The sequence below is a fragment of the Pteronotus mesoamericanus genome, unplaced genomic scaffold, assembly GCF_021234165.1.
Source record: "Pteronotus mesoamericanus isolate MK-2021 breed Mesoamerican mustached bat unplaced genomic scaffold, CSHL_Meso_final contig_163, whole genome shotgun sequence".
Classification (NCBI taxonomy): domain Eukaryota; kingdom Metazoa; phylum Chordata; class Mammalia; order Chiroptera; family Mormoopidae; genus Pteronotus; species Pteronotus mesoamericanus.
In genome coordinates this window covers 12,773,937-12,789,343 of record NW_026555064.1, presented here as the reverse complement: position 1 = coordinate 12,789,343, position 15,407 = coordinate 12,773,937, and the positions used below count along the sequence as shown (strand labels likewise).

The window sequence follows — 15,407 nt, the reverse complement described above, 5'->3', positions numbered from 1 at the left end:
AAGAAAAAAAATACTGGTGTTGAGGACTACTTCCTTATTTGGACCGCTTCCTTATCTGCACTACAGAGAAACTGTTCCATATGAAAGTCAACATAATGTTACATCGGTTGGTGGGGGGCGGGGTGGGATCTGTTGTGCAGAGTGCAGAAAAATGAATCTGGGAACTGTCCTGGGCATAACTTTTCTTTCTCTAGAATCAGAATTTTTCTTGATGCTTATCAATGATTCTAACCAAATGAAAGGTGTGCCCCCCATTTCCTGCTTTTCACATCCAATTCTACCACCTCCAATCAGTCATTAACCATAGAGGTGATCTTACCCATGAGTGTCCCTGCTTCTGAACTATTCAGGAGGTGTGCCTAATCCCAGACAGTCAAAGTGACATTGCACTTTGGCAGCAGATATTACTTATTACAAAAGAAAATTTAACATAATCAGCCTTATATGCACTTTAATGTATACAAGTAACTGGTCGATGTATCAACTCATGAGCTAAACTATTAACATGATTCTTGTAGAAAATATTCCATTTAGGGACAAATCCAGTTGTGTGAGAAAGTAGAGTCCACGGATGATCTCAGTTCTTAGACTGTTTATCAACAGATACCTTTGGATGAGTTAGAAATTAGCAAGTAATACAGGCAGCAATAGCAAAATTGAGAAAGGAAGCATAGACTACCCTTATGCTCACCATGCCAAGGTATCAAATTTATCTTAGTTTTTACGTTAATTTATAAAATGCAGGATTTTTTAAATAAAAGACTAGTAATATCTCCTTCATATGCAGAAATAATATCGGGGCTAAAAATTCTAAATCAGATTTTCCAATAAAAATTTTGGGAGCTGGTCTCATTCCAAACTGCACAACAATAAACAGTCTTCTAAACGAAAACTCTAACAGACCAGGTTTATTTTCTGGGGTTTTTTTTTTTTTTAAGTTACTGTCAAACCTTAACTAATTTACTACAGTAGTTTGCAGGAGTTTAGTACTTCCATAGAGTCTTCACATACTTTTAGCGAGTCTTCACCTGACCTTTAGAAGAGCTGAATTAGGCTTAGCATTAAAGCAATTAATGTCAGCACCCCTGTCTCAACGGAGCTGGCATGAGCACCTGGAGAACACTTAGCGTGCATACCAGGTAGACGACTGAGCCCAAATGAAGGTAGGTGTTGATACAGAAATGAAATACTTTTACAGAAATGAAATCCTACACTATCTTGTGACTTGTTAGTGAAACCCTGTATGGAAAATTATAAGGCAAGTTTTGGTCTCGTGTTTACAACTTTTATACAATATTCTACTGAAATTAGAAGTTCTGGGCTCACTGCGGCTGAAAATCAGCCTTCAAGATGGGTGTACAAGTCTTGTCTACTCATGTGCTGCTGCTGTTTCTAAAATAAAACTAACTTCAGTTACTTTGAAATTGGGGGATATTTTTATTAGAGATTGAAAGACAAAAACTAAAAATCACAGGAACAATTTAAGACCTGACAAACAGAGCAGAATACTGCAGTAGAGAACAATGAAAGGAGCAAGCGTATCATCTTAGATTTTGTGAAACATTATACTGTCTAAAGTGATGCTGTGTATTGAAACCTTGGTCCTGGAAGAAAATAAATCCATCACTTATACCTCCAGCAACCTCCCCTTGTTTTGCTCTCCCTGAAATATCTACTGTGTCTAATATTACAAATAGATGAAACGTACAATATATACCATGTGCATTTTTAAATATAAATTAATTCTTTTTAACAAATTTAAGAGGAGAATTTCCATAAACATGGACTTTAAGTTAGGCTGTGAAAAACTTCTATAGGCAGATTTTATTACATGGATTATGTGCATTTTAAGAGGACTCTCTAAGCATATTTATTTTTAATTAAAAACACATAATGTTTTCATTAAGCAAACAGCAGATAATTTACCGTGTTTTGGGAAAGGCTACATAGCATTTTTTGTACATGTTTTTCTCAGTAAAAAGGAATTGAAATGCACCTTCTCCCGAAATCGCCTTCATATGACAATATAAATAATGTGTTCTGAATCATAATCAAATACAAGCAGGTTTTATTCGATAACCCAAACAACTAATTATATGCCATGCTAGATAAATCAGTGTAAATAGAACAGAAGCTAAAAACAGCTGAGTGGATATCCAGGGATTTTGAAGTTGCCATTTTGTTAGTTTTGTGAGAGACACTTGTTTTCAGTGGAAAAACCAAAGGAGCCTTAAGGACTTCCTCAGTGAAAAAAGCCACCTATAAAATAAGGTCAGCCTATAAACGAAGAGATGTCTTTGTGTTTTCCTACAAAGATTATTTGAGTTGCTGGAATGTAGAAATATTGTTATTATAAGTAGTTAGCTTGCTAATTATTAATACAAATAGAAGCAAAGGAAATTAGACATTAATTTTAACAAACAGGGGAGCATGAGCCTGCTTGCTTAACCAGGAAGCTACAGCTCATACCCCGGGGGATCGCAGTGTTGCTCAGTCAAGGGAATTCGCACCCCTCCCTTCCCCCTCCAGTACTGAATTCTGGGGGAGCACAGGGGGGAGGAGCTTGACCGTAGAGGCCTGTCAGTCTAACTAGGAGGTGTAAACCTATCAAAAGACCACAGAAGAGTGAGAAATTGATTGGTTCTTTGAGAAAGCACCAGGCCTGCTCAAACCCAAGCTAATACAACCTCAGGGAAACAGAAAGCTCTCTCATGCTCTTGACCGGCGCTTGCCCCATGCGCTCCCGTGTTCTCTCTCCACAGCCCTGTGGCCTGAGCAGCCGCATGGACAGCAGCCAGGTGGACCCCTTCACCGCAGCAGCCGGGAATCCACTAAGCTACCTGGGTGGGCACTGAGACCGCTTAGCAGCCTCCTGTAGGCTCCGAAGGACCGAGTTTTCATGTGAAGCAGAAACTCTGGACATTGGCTCTTGTTTTGGCCTTGCTGAGGACACGGTTGGACATTTTCCCTGGTGAGATGGAGGGAGATGGGACATCAGAAACCCAGAGGCCTCCTTCACACAAATAAACCATTTTGCCGCACGCAGTCTCCCATGTGTGGGTCCTCGGAATGCTTTCCTCTTCATCCCGTGGAGGAGCCTTGTTTCCACAGGCAACAGTATGATGGTATAAAGTGATGGGGAACGTGGAAACAGAAGGCAAATCCCAATATCCTCAAGCACAATAAATGGCAATCAGCTAATAGAGATCTTATTCATAAGTGAATGAATTTGTGTGACTCAATACATAAAGTAATATTCAAAATACTATTTTTTTCTATTATACATTGTACAATTGGGTGCAAATTCTTATAAAAATCACCAAAATTACTGAGATAAAAATATCTCTAATAGAAAAGAAACAAAACTAAGGTGCCAGAATGTGTGTATAGTTTCATTCCTTTTGTTTCAAAGTGTGGGAAATTTAGTTAGAAGAATAAACAAGATACTATTAACAACATAAAAATGGACCTCAGAAGGGTATTTTTATTTTATAATTTTTTGAACTTGATCCTATATGTAGCATTATTTGTTTAAGAAAAACTACTGACATTTAATTTTTAAAAATATTAAAAATAATTATGACATAGTAAATTAAAATACTAAATAAAAATAAGTTCGGCAGAGTCTTGCATTTGGCAAGGAAAACATGAACATGAATTTAATGCAATCCCAGGGTAGGTATCAAAGTAGTTCACTCGCTCTCCTCCTGCTGAGAAGTGAAATCCTAATAAAAAAATCAACTTAGGACTCTTAAAAATATCCTAAATATATAAAACTCTTAAAATTTATTCACTTTAAAAAAATACATATTCGTGTTTTCAGCCCTACCTACCTGGAGAAGTAGAGATTTTAGGCATTCTAATTGCTGTTTATAACTCTCCGTGCTGTGGATAAGCGTACGACGTAAAGGACTACGTCAGCAAAATGAAATGGAGGAAAGAAACTACAACTTAAAACAATGGTTCTGGATGGAAGCAATGATGACACCACGGGAACTGAAACACCGCATCCCTACAACTGCACAGACCCCTATCGTGCTCACCACGCCGTATGTCTCTTTTCAGTATTATCAAATTTGTGTCTATATCAACATCAGTTTACGTACCTTTATATTGATTTACCTTGATTTTCATCTTTACATGAGTTTATATGTGTGTGGGGAATGGTTTAAAGGATAACGAAAGTTATATGCATCTGTTCTTATATAATTCTTATGTTGTTATATAAATTATCATATAATAAACTCATTTCAGACCAAAAGTTTAAGTGCCCAAACTTTCAAACCCAAAGTTTAAGGTCGTAACAAATAGGAGAGCACATAGCATGTGGAGAGAGAACATTTTACTACCGGGTTCATTCTTTATTTTCTTGAATGATCATTCCTTGTAATTATTATTTATTTTATACCATACCAGCTGCTTGGTTTTTTTTTTTTCAAAATGTGCTAACCAAGGGTAGTGCACTGGATTACTTTGAAGTTAATGAAAGTTGAGGTTTGGTGCTTCTTGCTTACAATATGGTTGGTTATTCTTTTAAAGTATGTAAGAGTAAGTTAATTTTAATAGCAAATGAATAAGACAGTTGTCTTTGTCCATTCTACTTCCTTTCCATCATACCCCTCTTGTCCGATGTCGTTGTATTAGCTGTTGGCTTTTTGGGTATGAAGGGAAAGTTGAGTACACATTTCTGGTCTGGGATTTTTTTTCTGGGATATATTTCTGTCATTCACGTGGTTGCTACGGTATCACCCTGATACCCACATGCTTAGGGATGGTGCACAACGGAAACATGTTAACATACCAACCAGCTCTGGCCATCCCAGTGACAAGTACCCTGCCCCTCCCACCCTTCTAAACAAACCAAGGTAGAGGAAAATCTGATCAGTTTTTCTGCTATGTTGTCATGTAATAACACAATCAAAGTTTATACAGATCAAAATGTTATGTTATTCCTGGATGTTTTTAATACTTGTGGTATTTGCTTTTCAAAATTTAAAACTTGTTTATTTTCTCATTCCAATTAAAGAGTACTTTCATACTTGATATTAATATGTAATTCTGAAATTATCCCTTCAGTTTGGATAAGCTTCAAGCTTGGTAAATACAGATTCTGTCCCTAACTGTAATCCCGAATTCTCATCTCCATCCTTCAAAGAGCTTGTCAGGATCCCTGATGTCCCTGCTTGTGGAACAGGGCAGTGATATTTCCGTCCGGGGGAGCACCTTCGGTTTCCATAATATTTCAAATATGGCTTAAGCTCAGTTAAGTCTAACTGGAGGCTAAGGTACCCGCAGGAATTCACGTAGCCTCCTAGGGATGCACTCTGATCTAAAATGTCTACACCATTTTAAACATGGAGTAGAGAAGCAATTTACATTTATTTCCCTGAGTTCTCTCTTTCTCATTTAAACAATTCATTATCCAGATCAAAGCAGTAGTAACCAAGTGTAACAGGATTATTAATTATGTTTATGGATTATAGCGATTAAAATTAAAAAGGAAAGTAAATATTACCTTTAAAATATACATTCATTGCAAGCAATACTCTGGCAGGTGATCAAAACTGTCTAACACAATTTGAGCTTATTGTAGCAAGGTCTAACCTATAGGTGCTCTTTCCTCTGTGAGACAAGCCATTATATAGACTTAGAGAATATTCCAGCAAAAAATTAAAATTAAGTAAAACATACATTCCATAATGTATTCAATTTAATCACACTGAATTCTCTAATTGTATGATCTGATCTTTTTCAACTTAATTATTCAAGATGAAAGAATAATCTCATAATATATTTTATATCTTTAGCCACAATCTCTACAAAGAACAATTCAAATTCATTATTGCTCTACTTCTCTTTAAAAATAAGTCATCAAAAGTAAACATATAGACTTGAAAATCTCTTCAAAACATAATCTTTTCCCTTTCCTTATGAATTGCTGTGTTAAATAGAATATGCCTTTCCATTTTCCCCCCCAGAAATGTGATTTAAATTTCCGGACAGAGCGTTCATGTGACTTTTCACACTGACTGGGGGCTTTTTCCCAAGGCAGGGTCTTTCTCTACAGGGAAATCTCAGAGATTTTTTTTTTTTTAATAAGAAACTCTGAATTGAGTTTTCTCTCTGGGAGGAAAAGTGGTATGGTAGACTCCAGGGAAATACGTTTTCTGATTTTTTCCTTGTTCTTTAAAAAGAAATATATTCCTTCAAGAAAGTTTCAAAATGCAAGAATTGCTATTACTAAATAAATAGCACAAAATGAAAGAAAGTCCATAATGATAGAACGAGGTTGAACATCAAGGATATGAATGAGTATTTTGACCTGTAAATGATCAGTCTGAACTTGATCTAAACTAGATAGTCACAGATTATACTCAACTTTACTTAATTTTGTCTGCATGGATTCAGCCTCAATTTAAATGTAGAGTACCCAATGAATTTTCAGACCTTCTAGAAGCTACAATGTATCCAGGAATTTATATCTCTTACCGAAAATATATGCTAAGATATATTTTAAGAGATGACTAAACTATTTTAGCCATTAAACTTTACTGTGGGCTGATGTTGCAGAGAAGTTTTAAATAGGCTGGAAAAAAATTGTCTGATAAGGTATTCTATAGAGAGATGAATTACTTAACCAATATTGATGTTGTAATTTAAATTTTGTTGAATTTTTAACTTTTCTTATTGAAATGTTTTATATATTTGACACGGCATTACTTTAAAAAATACATTAAGGTGCTATACAACTTTTAAAACTTTTAAAAAGTAAAAAGTGTAACAAAAGAAAAAATACGTAAATATATACTTATACTTTTCACCCAAGAAGAAAACTAAGGCTAAGAGGGAAAATATCCTATCCAAAGTTGTCCCAACTACAATAACAAAAGCCTCTAAATGATTAGGTGCCATTTCTCTTTGTTTTAATCCCCAGGTGTACTAAACAGAATAATGTCTCATGGGAAGAGTCAAGTGGGAAGCAAGCGATTCACACATTGTGGCACTAACTACCGCTGCAGCAGTGGATGCAGGATGAAGTGCCTCTTCTCCCGCTCAGCAGAGAAAGGAGAGTTTTCTCTCTACTACAGGGGCAGGCTGCAGAGTGCATTCGTGCTAACTCTGCAGGGTTGATGTACATTCATTGTATTGAATTTTTAGCACTTGCTTTTCTCCTATATCCATTGGATGCTCCTGGAAGATGAGAAGAGGGTTATTAACAAGGATGGCTGTGCCTTCCCTGCATAGAGTGTTTTATGGTGTCCAAAGCGCTTTCTATTTATGCTACTGTTTTTAATCCTTACAACAATCTTGTGAATTTAGGAAAGAAGCAGTTTCTGTTCCAAATTTATCAGCCATAATAAGAAACAATTTTAGCCTCGTGTTCAATATAGCCATTCAATCAAATACCCCAAATATTGAAAAGACGGCTTTATCTTTTCATTTAAAAATGTTTTCTATTTTTTTAGTTATAAATCAAAATATGCTGTTTTAAAATCCTGCATAATTATGCACTGAGAATTCTCTATCCATTTCTAGTACGAGAGTAACAAAAAGATCTAGACAAATTAGAGTTCCAAGAAATATAAATGCAATGAATAAATTAATGCCGGCATTGATAGATGAGGGGGAAAGCAAAGGAATTTCATTGTGCAGCTTGACTGAACAACTTTGTTTGCAACAATATATGTAAGATGGGAATTGTTGTTTGGAATGTACTAGGGGATTAAAAAGAATAATGAAATTGATTCCTCAGGATTGTTAGCCATTTAATTTTAAATCTGCAGATATTACTGTGCACGTCAGCTCTGCTCATAAAGGAACATGAGAAAAGCAGGTGTACTGGCACCGGGAAATGGTGCTCCGTTCACCTTTCCAGGAATACTATTCAGGACACAATAGTTGCATGCGGTCCAAATTGTGTGTTAACATGCAGATGGGCAATTCACCCTTGAAACACAACATAAGCCACTTTCAAATGGAAATCTATGAGGAGAAATTACTTTCTTCTAAAGAAGGAGCAAATGTGATGTTGCATTTTATTGCAGCTTAAAAAGTAATGCAATTAAGAAGGGGTAAACTGTAGGTAAATTTTTAATGCATGTTGGTAACTTTCATGAAATTGTATGGTTTTTTATCTAGAATGCTAATACTGAAAAAGGGAATCTGAATTTATTTTTCCGTTTTCTTCATCCCAAGGCATTTTATGGTATCATGATACCCTCTCTACTGTGCTCTCCCAAAACTTACTAGATATGAGAACCGTTGTATGCCTTTAATTTAAGTCCGTATTATTTCCCTGGGGAAATTTTAGAAATGTGGTGTGGGATGTTAGAAATAGATGGGGAAAAAAATTGGATGAAAGGAAACTTACAGAAGAGAAAAATGGATAACTTCTTACATCTTTGCTTTTTTGATTCTTATAATTCAACAATAACCTTGTTTATATTCATTTATAGAATGAAATAATACTTTTTGACCTCACATTAGTTAGAAAGTTGAAATGTAAAAAAAAAAATGTTTACTTGAAACTTTGTTTCACTTTTAATTTTACTGAACCATTCAAGGGCACAGTTTCTGAATTAATAGTAAGAGGTTCAAAAATGTCCCAATTATCTTTTATTTGATTTTTTAGTAAATAAATCAGTCACATTAATCATAGACTCTTCTGGGTAAGAGATTTGTATAGAAAATGAATGTGAGTTTTTCCCTATAACACTATCTCATTTTTAAAATATTTCAAGAAAATTATAGTTATAACTCTTCAAAGCATGTGAATTTTTACTCCTATTGTAAGTCAAATATGCCACTGATTATCTTTACTATTTTATTCCTATTCCTAAAGGTATCATCTAAGGCAGTGCTTAATGAGATGCTCCATGTAATACGGCCAGAGTTTCTTAAATGCTTCCTATTTGTCATGTTTTCCTCTAAGCAATTTATATAAATCGACTTGTATAAATTTGCATAACAACCCTGTGACATAAGTTCTCTTATGTTTCTCAAGTTAGATTTAAGGAAACCAACTCAGAGAGAAGCTTTAATGACCTTGCTCTAGGTCACCCAGAAACAATCTCACCCCAAACAAACTTTTTAGAGGCCCTGTTCTCAACCATGGCCCTACTGTCTAGTCCTATAAATGACAAACTACACTTTTACATTGTTCACAGAAATACTTTAGCTACAAATATGGTATTTTGTGCCACAGGTTCAAAGATTGTGCTCTGTGTCAAAGGTTCCATGTGGACAGAGCAGTGTTTTGATTACTTTAAACCTATTTTTTTTATATAAGTTTTGCCCTCCAATTTCAGTGGGACAAGAGTTTTATCTTGCATTATTTACCTCCAAATTCTTTTCAGTGTTTTATGTTTCTCTCACTGCTTGCTGCTTTTTTTTTTTTTTTTCTCCATGTATCTTAAAAGCCGTTAAGTGAAAGACAGGGGTAGGTTTCTGGCAAGCTAGGGAGTGTGATCTCATGTGGGAACAACCATACCTACTCTGTACACACAAACACACAAGCCCTCTGCTAGGCCCTTCTAATATTCTTGATCCTGTGTCGAAGCAACGATACAATTTAATTGTAAATATAGAAAATGAATCTATATTACTTTGTTTCACTTTTAATTCTACTAAAACATTCAAGAGCACAGTTTCTGCATTAATAGTAAGAGGTTCAGAAATGTCCCAATTATCAAAGAAAATGAATCTTGTGGAGAATAGGATTCTGGGTATTCTAAGAAAAGGATCTGTTACCTGTATGTGGGAATGCTGTGACGGAGCTCTGCAGACTCTAGGATACTCCTAGGGGAGTCCTCGCACAAATGCTCCCGGGGAACCTAGGTTCCATGGCTGTTTATTTCTCTTCCTGGGATTCTAGGTCAAAGCTTTCCATCCTCTGAGACAGGGCACCAAGGAGGAGCTCCAGAATCTGCGTACATATTAGAGATCAGACTTAACTAATTCATTCTAAGTTAGACTTGTTCTCTAATGGTTGAACTTCTTCCTGGGGTCACTGATTCTGTCTGCTTTTTGGTCCTATAAACCTAAGTACCTTCTTTCTAGTATCTGCCAGACAGCTTTCTTAGGCCAACACTATATACACACTTTCAGTACACAATACTGTGTGACATAAAGCAAGCAATGGCTTTATTGTTTTTCTAGAACCTAATGTGCTACTCAGCATACATCAGGGGCTCAATAACTTTTTGATTGCTGAAGGATGCCTCAATGAACTTGTAAGGCAATTTGGGAAAACCATAAGGTATTTGACAAAATGTAAATTACTTTACCTTTGGTGTATAAAAGGGCATATCTGTCATATTTCTTCGATGGAAAAGTTCATATATAATTGCTCTAAAGTGATTTTAAAATTATGCACGAATCCTTTAAAAGGTAACATAAGTAATGAAAGTAGATTGATTTCAGTATACCAAACTTCTTGGCTTTTGGGAAAATCTATAGTAGGCCGAAGCATATGCAGATTAATTTACATGATTTTTGCCTGAAAGGGGTAACCACTGATTAATATAATAACTGCGTGCATCTTTAGCAAATACCAGAAATAAATCTTACCGTGCTTAAACTCCCTACAGCATTTGTAATTTTAACTGGTGTAGGACAGGATTCTGGACTATAAGAGTCAAAATAGTGCTCAGACTTTAGATATCCATATCTAACACAGGTTAAAAACACACCCATACATCTTTAGAATTTATTTTGTTTAAATGGTTAGAATGACTCTGCCGTATGTCATGAGATAAACATTTATGTACTAGAATGTTTACATGGAAAATTAATAGTGTTCACAATGATCTGACCTGAGTGACTACTTCCTCTTCATTAAGGAATCAATAAGCTTTACCCAGACAGGCCTTAGGAAGTTCTCTTTGTTGAATCAGATCTAGACCCTCTTCCACGAATTTCAAACCACTCTGGTCCTACACTGCTTGATTTGCTTGCCACTTTCCTGCTCAGGGACATATCTATTTACATCTCATATCCCTGTCCACACAATGCTGGCAGTCAACTACAGCTAGATCTACCATAATCAACCCTATTAAAGTTAATGGTTTAACATGAATAGACTTCCTTCAAAATAGTAGCTCACGATGATGTTAAAGATAACCACAGTGTTACTTCATATCCAATATCATAGCCGTGACCCTGACATCTACTCATTGAGATTTCTACATAACATCAAGATTACATGAAACTTAAAATTGTCCTTAATGATCTACTTTTATAAACAATGCTGTTGACATGGATATATTAATATAGAGAGGAACTCGCTCACCATTTCTTCCCAGCATTCTTAAAATCAAACATCAGAAAAACCATCTCAATATCTAGAATTTTCATATGGAGTTAGTAGGCTTTAAGAAAAATAGTTATTATTATTATTTCTGGAATAGTCAAGAATCTTAAGAGGATGAATTTTTGTGACAAAAATCATCATTCCTTAACTCGTTTAAAATAAAGATCAAATAATAATACATAATGTCACATGTTATATTATATTACATGTTGGACTTTATTGCTGCCCCTAATTTCATAAAGTTCTCTGATGAAATTATTTGATCAACAGAAACAGTAGTTTTAATAGTATATTTCCTTGTAGTCTAGTGGTAAGTAGCATTCTGAAATGGCAAGGCTAAATATCTACTATGTGAGTTATATTTAAATTTTTGATCTTAGGTCACTTTAGTAAAAAACAATGATAATACCAAGGAAAACTTTTTTTTTTTTTTTAATGAGGAATGTTTGTCATTTGAAGCCAAAGCGGTCGCCTTGTCCAGGAAACGCCCTCCTCCCTCTCATGTTCCTGTGAGCATCTCTCCTGACCGGAGAACTCGAAGATGCCCCTTGAGCTTCCTTCTCTACCTACCTTTGATGCTCTTCTATGCCAATCAACCTCCATGAGACGGAAGATGATAATCAACATCATGACTACCACTGTCACCGGTCTTTCCAAGGGGAGCCATGTCCTGCAACTTCTTTTATGCCCTCCCTTGACTCCTGTTCTTTCTGTTCCCTCTGTGCTTCTGTCCTCCCATTGATAGAGTTCTCATTTTTTCCATTGATCTGCCTCCCACTCTGCCGTGGCAAACGTTACTTCTTGTTGCTCACTGAGCATTTCATCAGCCCACTCAGAAAGACCAACAAACGGTGGCCATTTATGTCTGATAACAGTGTACTCAGTGCTGGTGTTCTCCCATAATACTTCCATGAACTAGCCTTCTGCATTCCCTATAGAAAGTTGTCCTTCTGTAAAAGGAGGTTAAAGTGCTTGTTTTGCCCAAAAATGCTAGAGGGGCATTCTCAGCATCTCTGTCTGATTTTTTTTTTTTAAGGAAAGAAATCTTCATGTTCACCATGGTGTTTTGAAACACTTTGGAAAATTCACAGTTTACCTTTAGAATATTTATTATAATTTTTAAAGATGTCAGAAATATTTTCTTCACATATTCATACCACACTAAAATATATTATTATGAATACCTTAAATCAAAATACATATAATACTAATATATTGCTTTGCAATGTGCTAAAAGTTTCTAAAAGGAAACTGGAGCAAATATTCTTTCCTGAGTTCTAGTGGATATGAAATCAGCAGTCTTTCTCCCATTTTAGTTCTTTCTATCAGTTGATTAATGTGTTCTAAGTGCTTTTCTTTACATACATTTAAGAGTGATTGGAAGTCCTGAATATCATGGTGTGAATAGCTTCTACTCTTAGGTATGAAGAAGAAATTGATTTTCACTTGTCCAAAACATTCCATATTTTTTTTACACTTTGTGAAGCAAAAGATGAGTCAGTAAGTTAGAAATTCTGTCAGAATTTCAAAACAAATTGTATTAAAAAATAGCATTCTGTGATTGAGGTTAGAAAAATATAATTTATATACAGACTGACAGGTTATGTTCTTAAATAACAAGGCAAATGGACTAAAATTAGCACACAGATGTCGGGTAATATTTATTTTACAAGTATACACACAGGCACATTTATGTCTTCTTTCCATATATTTTCAGTAGTGTTATTTTTACAAATGGCAATGAAATATTCCCAGGCTTTTATAATAAATATTAACCAAAGGTGTTAGAAGATGTTACCTCCGTTAACTCAGCAGCATCATGTATAAGAAAGTTCTGAATTTCCAATAGAACCAATGAGAAGTGATATCTTTGCAGATTCATAATCCCTAACATGGCTGGCACGAGGTCCGTCATGTTGAGATGCGCTGCTACACCGCCTCCCAAGGGGCATTGCCTCTGAACAGATTCCAAGAACAGAGCAGCCAGACTGACCACGGCTTCACCAGTACTTCATCAGCAGGGCATCTCTCTGGTCCCTCTGCTCATCTGCTTTTAATGATCATACACCCCAGATGGTGCGTGAGAAAATAGGAGTGCCTAGAGGTTATCTGACTTACCTAGAGTTACAAAACCAGCAGCAGTCATTTTTATTAGTAGCATAAGCATTTTAAATGTTATTATTGCTTTTGAGCTGTGGACCAAAGGCTTCACATAGGGTTCCTGCAGCCCCAGTTTCGGTCAGAGGGAGCGATGCCCTGCACGGTGTGCGCGTGTGCACGTGTGTGTGAACAGTGACGCGGCTGTCGGGGCACGGGAATGGCGTGGGCAAACCTGGGAAAGCGGGCCTTTTCAACTGATCAGAGGAGGCTCACCCCCATTTTGGAGGACATTCGGCTTTACTGAATGTTCGCCAATTTCAACATCCACCTCCTCCAAAAACACTCTCACAGAAATAAATAGAATCATGTTTGACCAAATATCTGTGCGCACCATTCCTCGCCTGGTCAAATGACACATAAAAAGAACCATCACAATTGGCAATGATTGCTCTTGTTCCTGTACAAAATACTTATTCAGCCTTTATTAGAGTATACCAAGTAGAAGGAGGTTGTGTTGGCAATGTTTATTTAAATGACAAATTACAATTTTATATCCAAACTTTTGTATATGTGGTGGAAGCCTCTAATAACTTCACTGTGGTTCCATTTATAGTTGTGCCACGATTTTACGTGTTGTTTTATAGTAATTTATTATGCATTACTTTTAAATTTTCTCCTTTTCATTATAATATTGTACTAATTTTTAAATATGCACATGCACAAATACATATGAACTTTAGATTATTTGTTAATTAACTTTCATCATAGTGAAGGAGATATGTATTGTAAAAAGAGAGCATTTAACCTGTGGATTAAGAGCTAAGTGAGATATTGTTATATTGGATCGATAAATTTTAAGAAATGTATCTAGATTGTCTTTTCCAATTGGCTGGTTTAAGCACTCCAAAGTCATGAATACTAGTGCAGTTTTATAAACCTGTTTTCTAAAACAAATCTTAAGAGCAACTCAAACATTTATTTTTTTCACTTTTTTTTTTAATTGACTAGTCATTGTTTCTGTTATTCAACATTTCACTCTATGGCTAACCTATTTCGCAAAGAATAGTGCTACCATAAGTTTGCAAGCATTTTAGACTTTGGCTTTCCTTTTTTTTTTTTCCTTAGGCTCGGGGTGGAGGAAATCTATGCATAACATTGACGATAAGAATATTATCAGGTATTACCCGGGGGCACTCATATGTATAGCAGCTATTGGATAGATACAAAACATGCTTTGTCTTACTGGCTAAGTTAAAATTTCATTCTTTGTATGTAGATTGAGTTATGTGATTAATTCTTGCCACAGAACATGTGTAGAAGTGAGGTGCATTATTCTGAGCCCAGGTATTTAGGAGAGATGTTCTTTCTTCACCTTCTCTTCCCATCAATGGGAAATTTAAAAGTTGCATGTTAAAGATATCAGAATAGCACAAGGCGGGAGGAACTAAGGTTTCTGAATGAATTTATGAAGCAGAAACTTTTCCTTGTCATCACCCCGACCAGAATCCTTGCACTGTGATGTGAAGGGGCCGTAACATTTATGATGTTAAGTCAATGATAATTTTACATATCTTTTATGGTAGATAGCTTATCCTGACTAATTAATATATCATGCAAGCATTTTCACACTTCCTGGCATCAAGTAACCACTTAATAAATGATAGCTATTATCAACACTTTTTATGTCAGGTGATAAAATATATTCTCTGTATTAAATATGCTTGCAGATAAAAGAATGCTTCTTACCATAATGGTTACTTGGATTTTTAAAAAATATTTTCCTTTTAGAGAAAGGAATAGAGAAAGAGAGAGAGAGAGAGAGAGAGAGAGAGAAACATCAATGTGTGGTTGCCTTTTGAGCACCCCCAACTGGGGACCTAGCCCATAACCCAGGCGTGTTCCCTGACTGGGAATTGAACTGGTGGCCCTTTTGTTTGCAGGCTGAGGCTCAATCTGCTGAGCCACACCTGCCAGGGCCTTTGATTTTTACAGAATA

General features: G+C 35.8%; 1 pseudogene; it reads left to right on the top strand.

The window, feature by feature from the left end:
• The first annotated feature begins 5,537 nt into the window (after positions 1–5,537).
• On the top strand, positions 5,538–5,656 carry LOC129062815 (uncharacterized; annotated as a pseudogene).
• Positions 5,657–15,407: the final 9,751 nt, after the last annotated feature.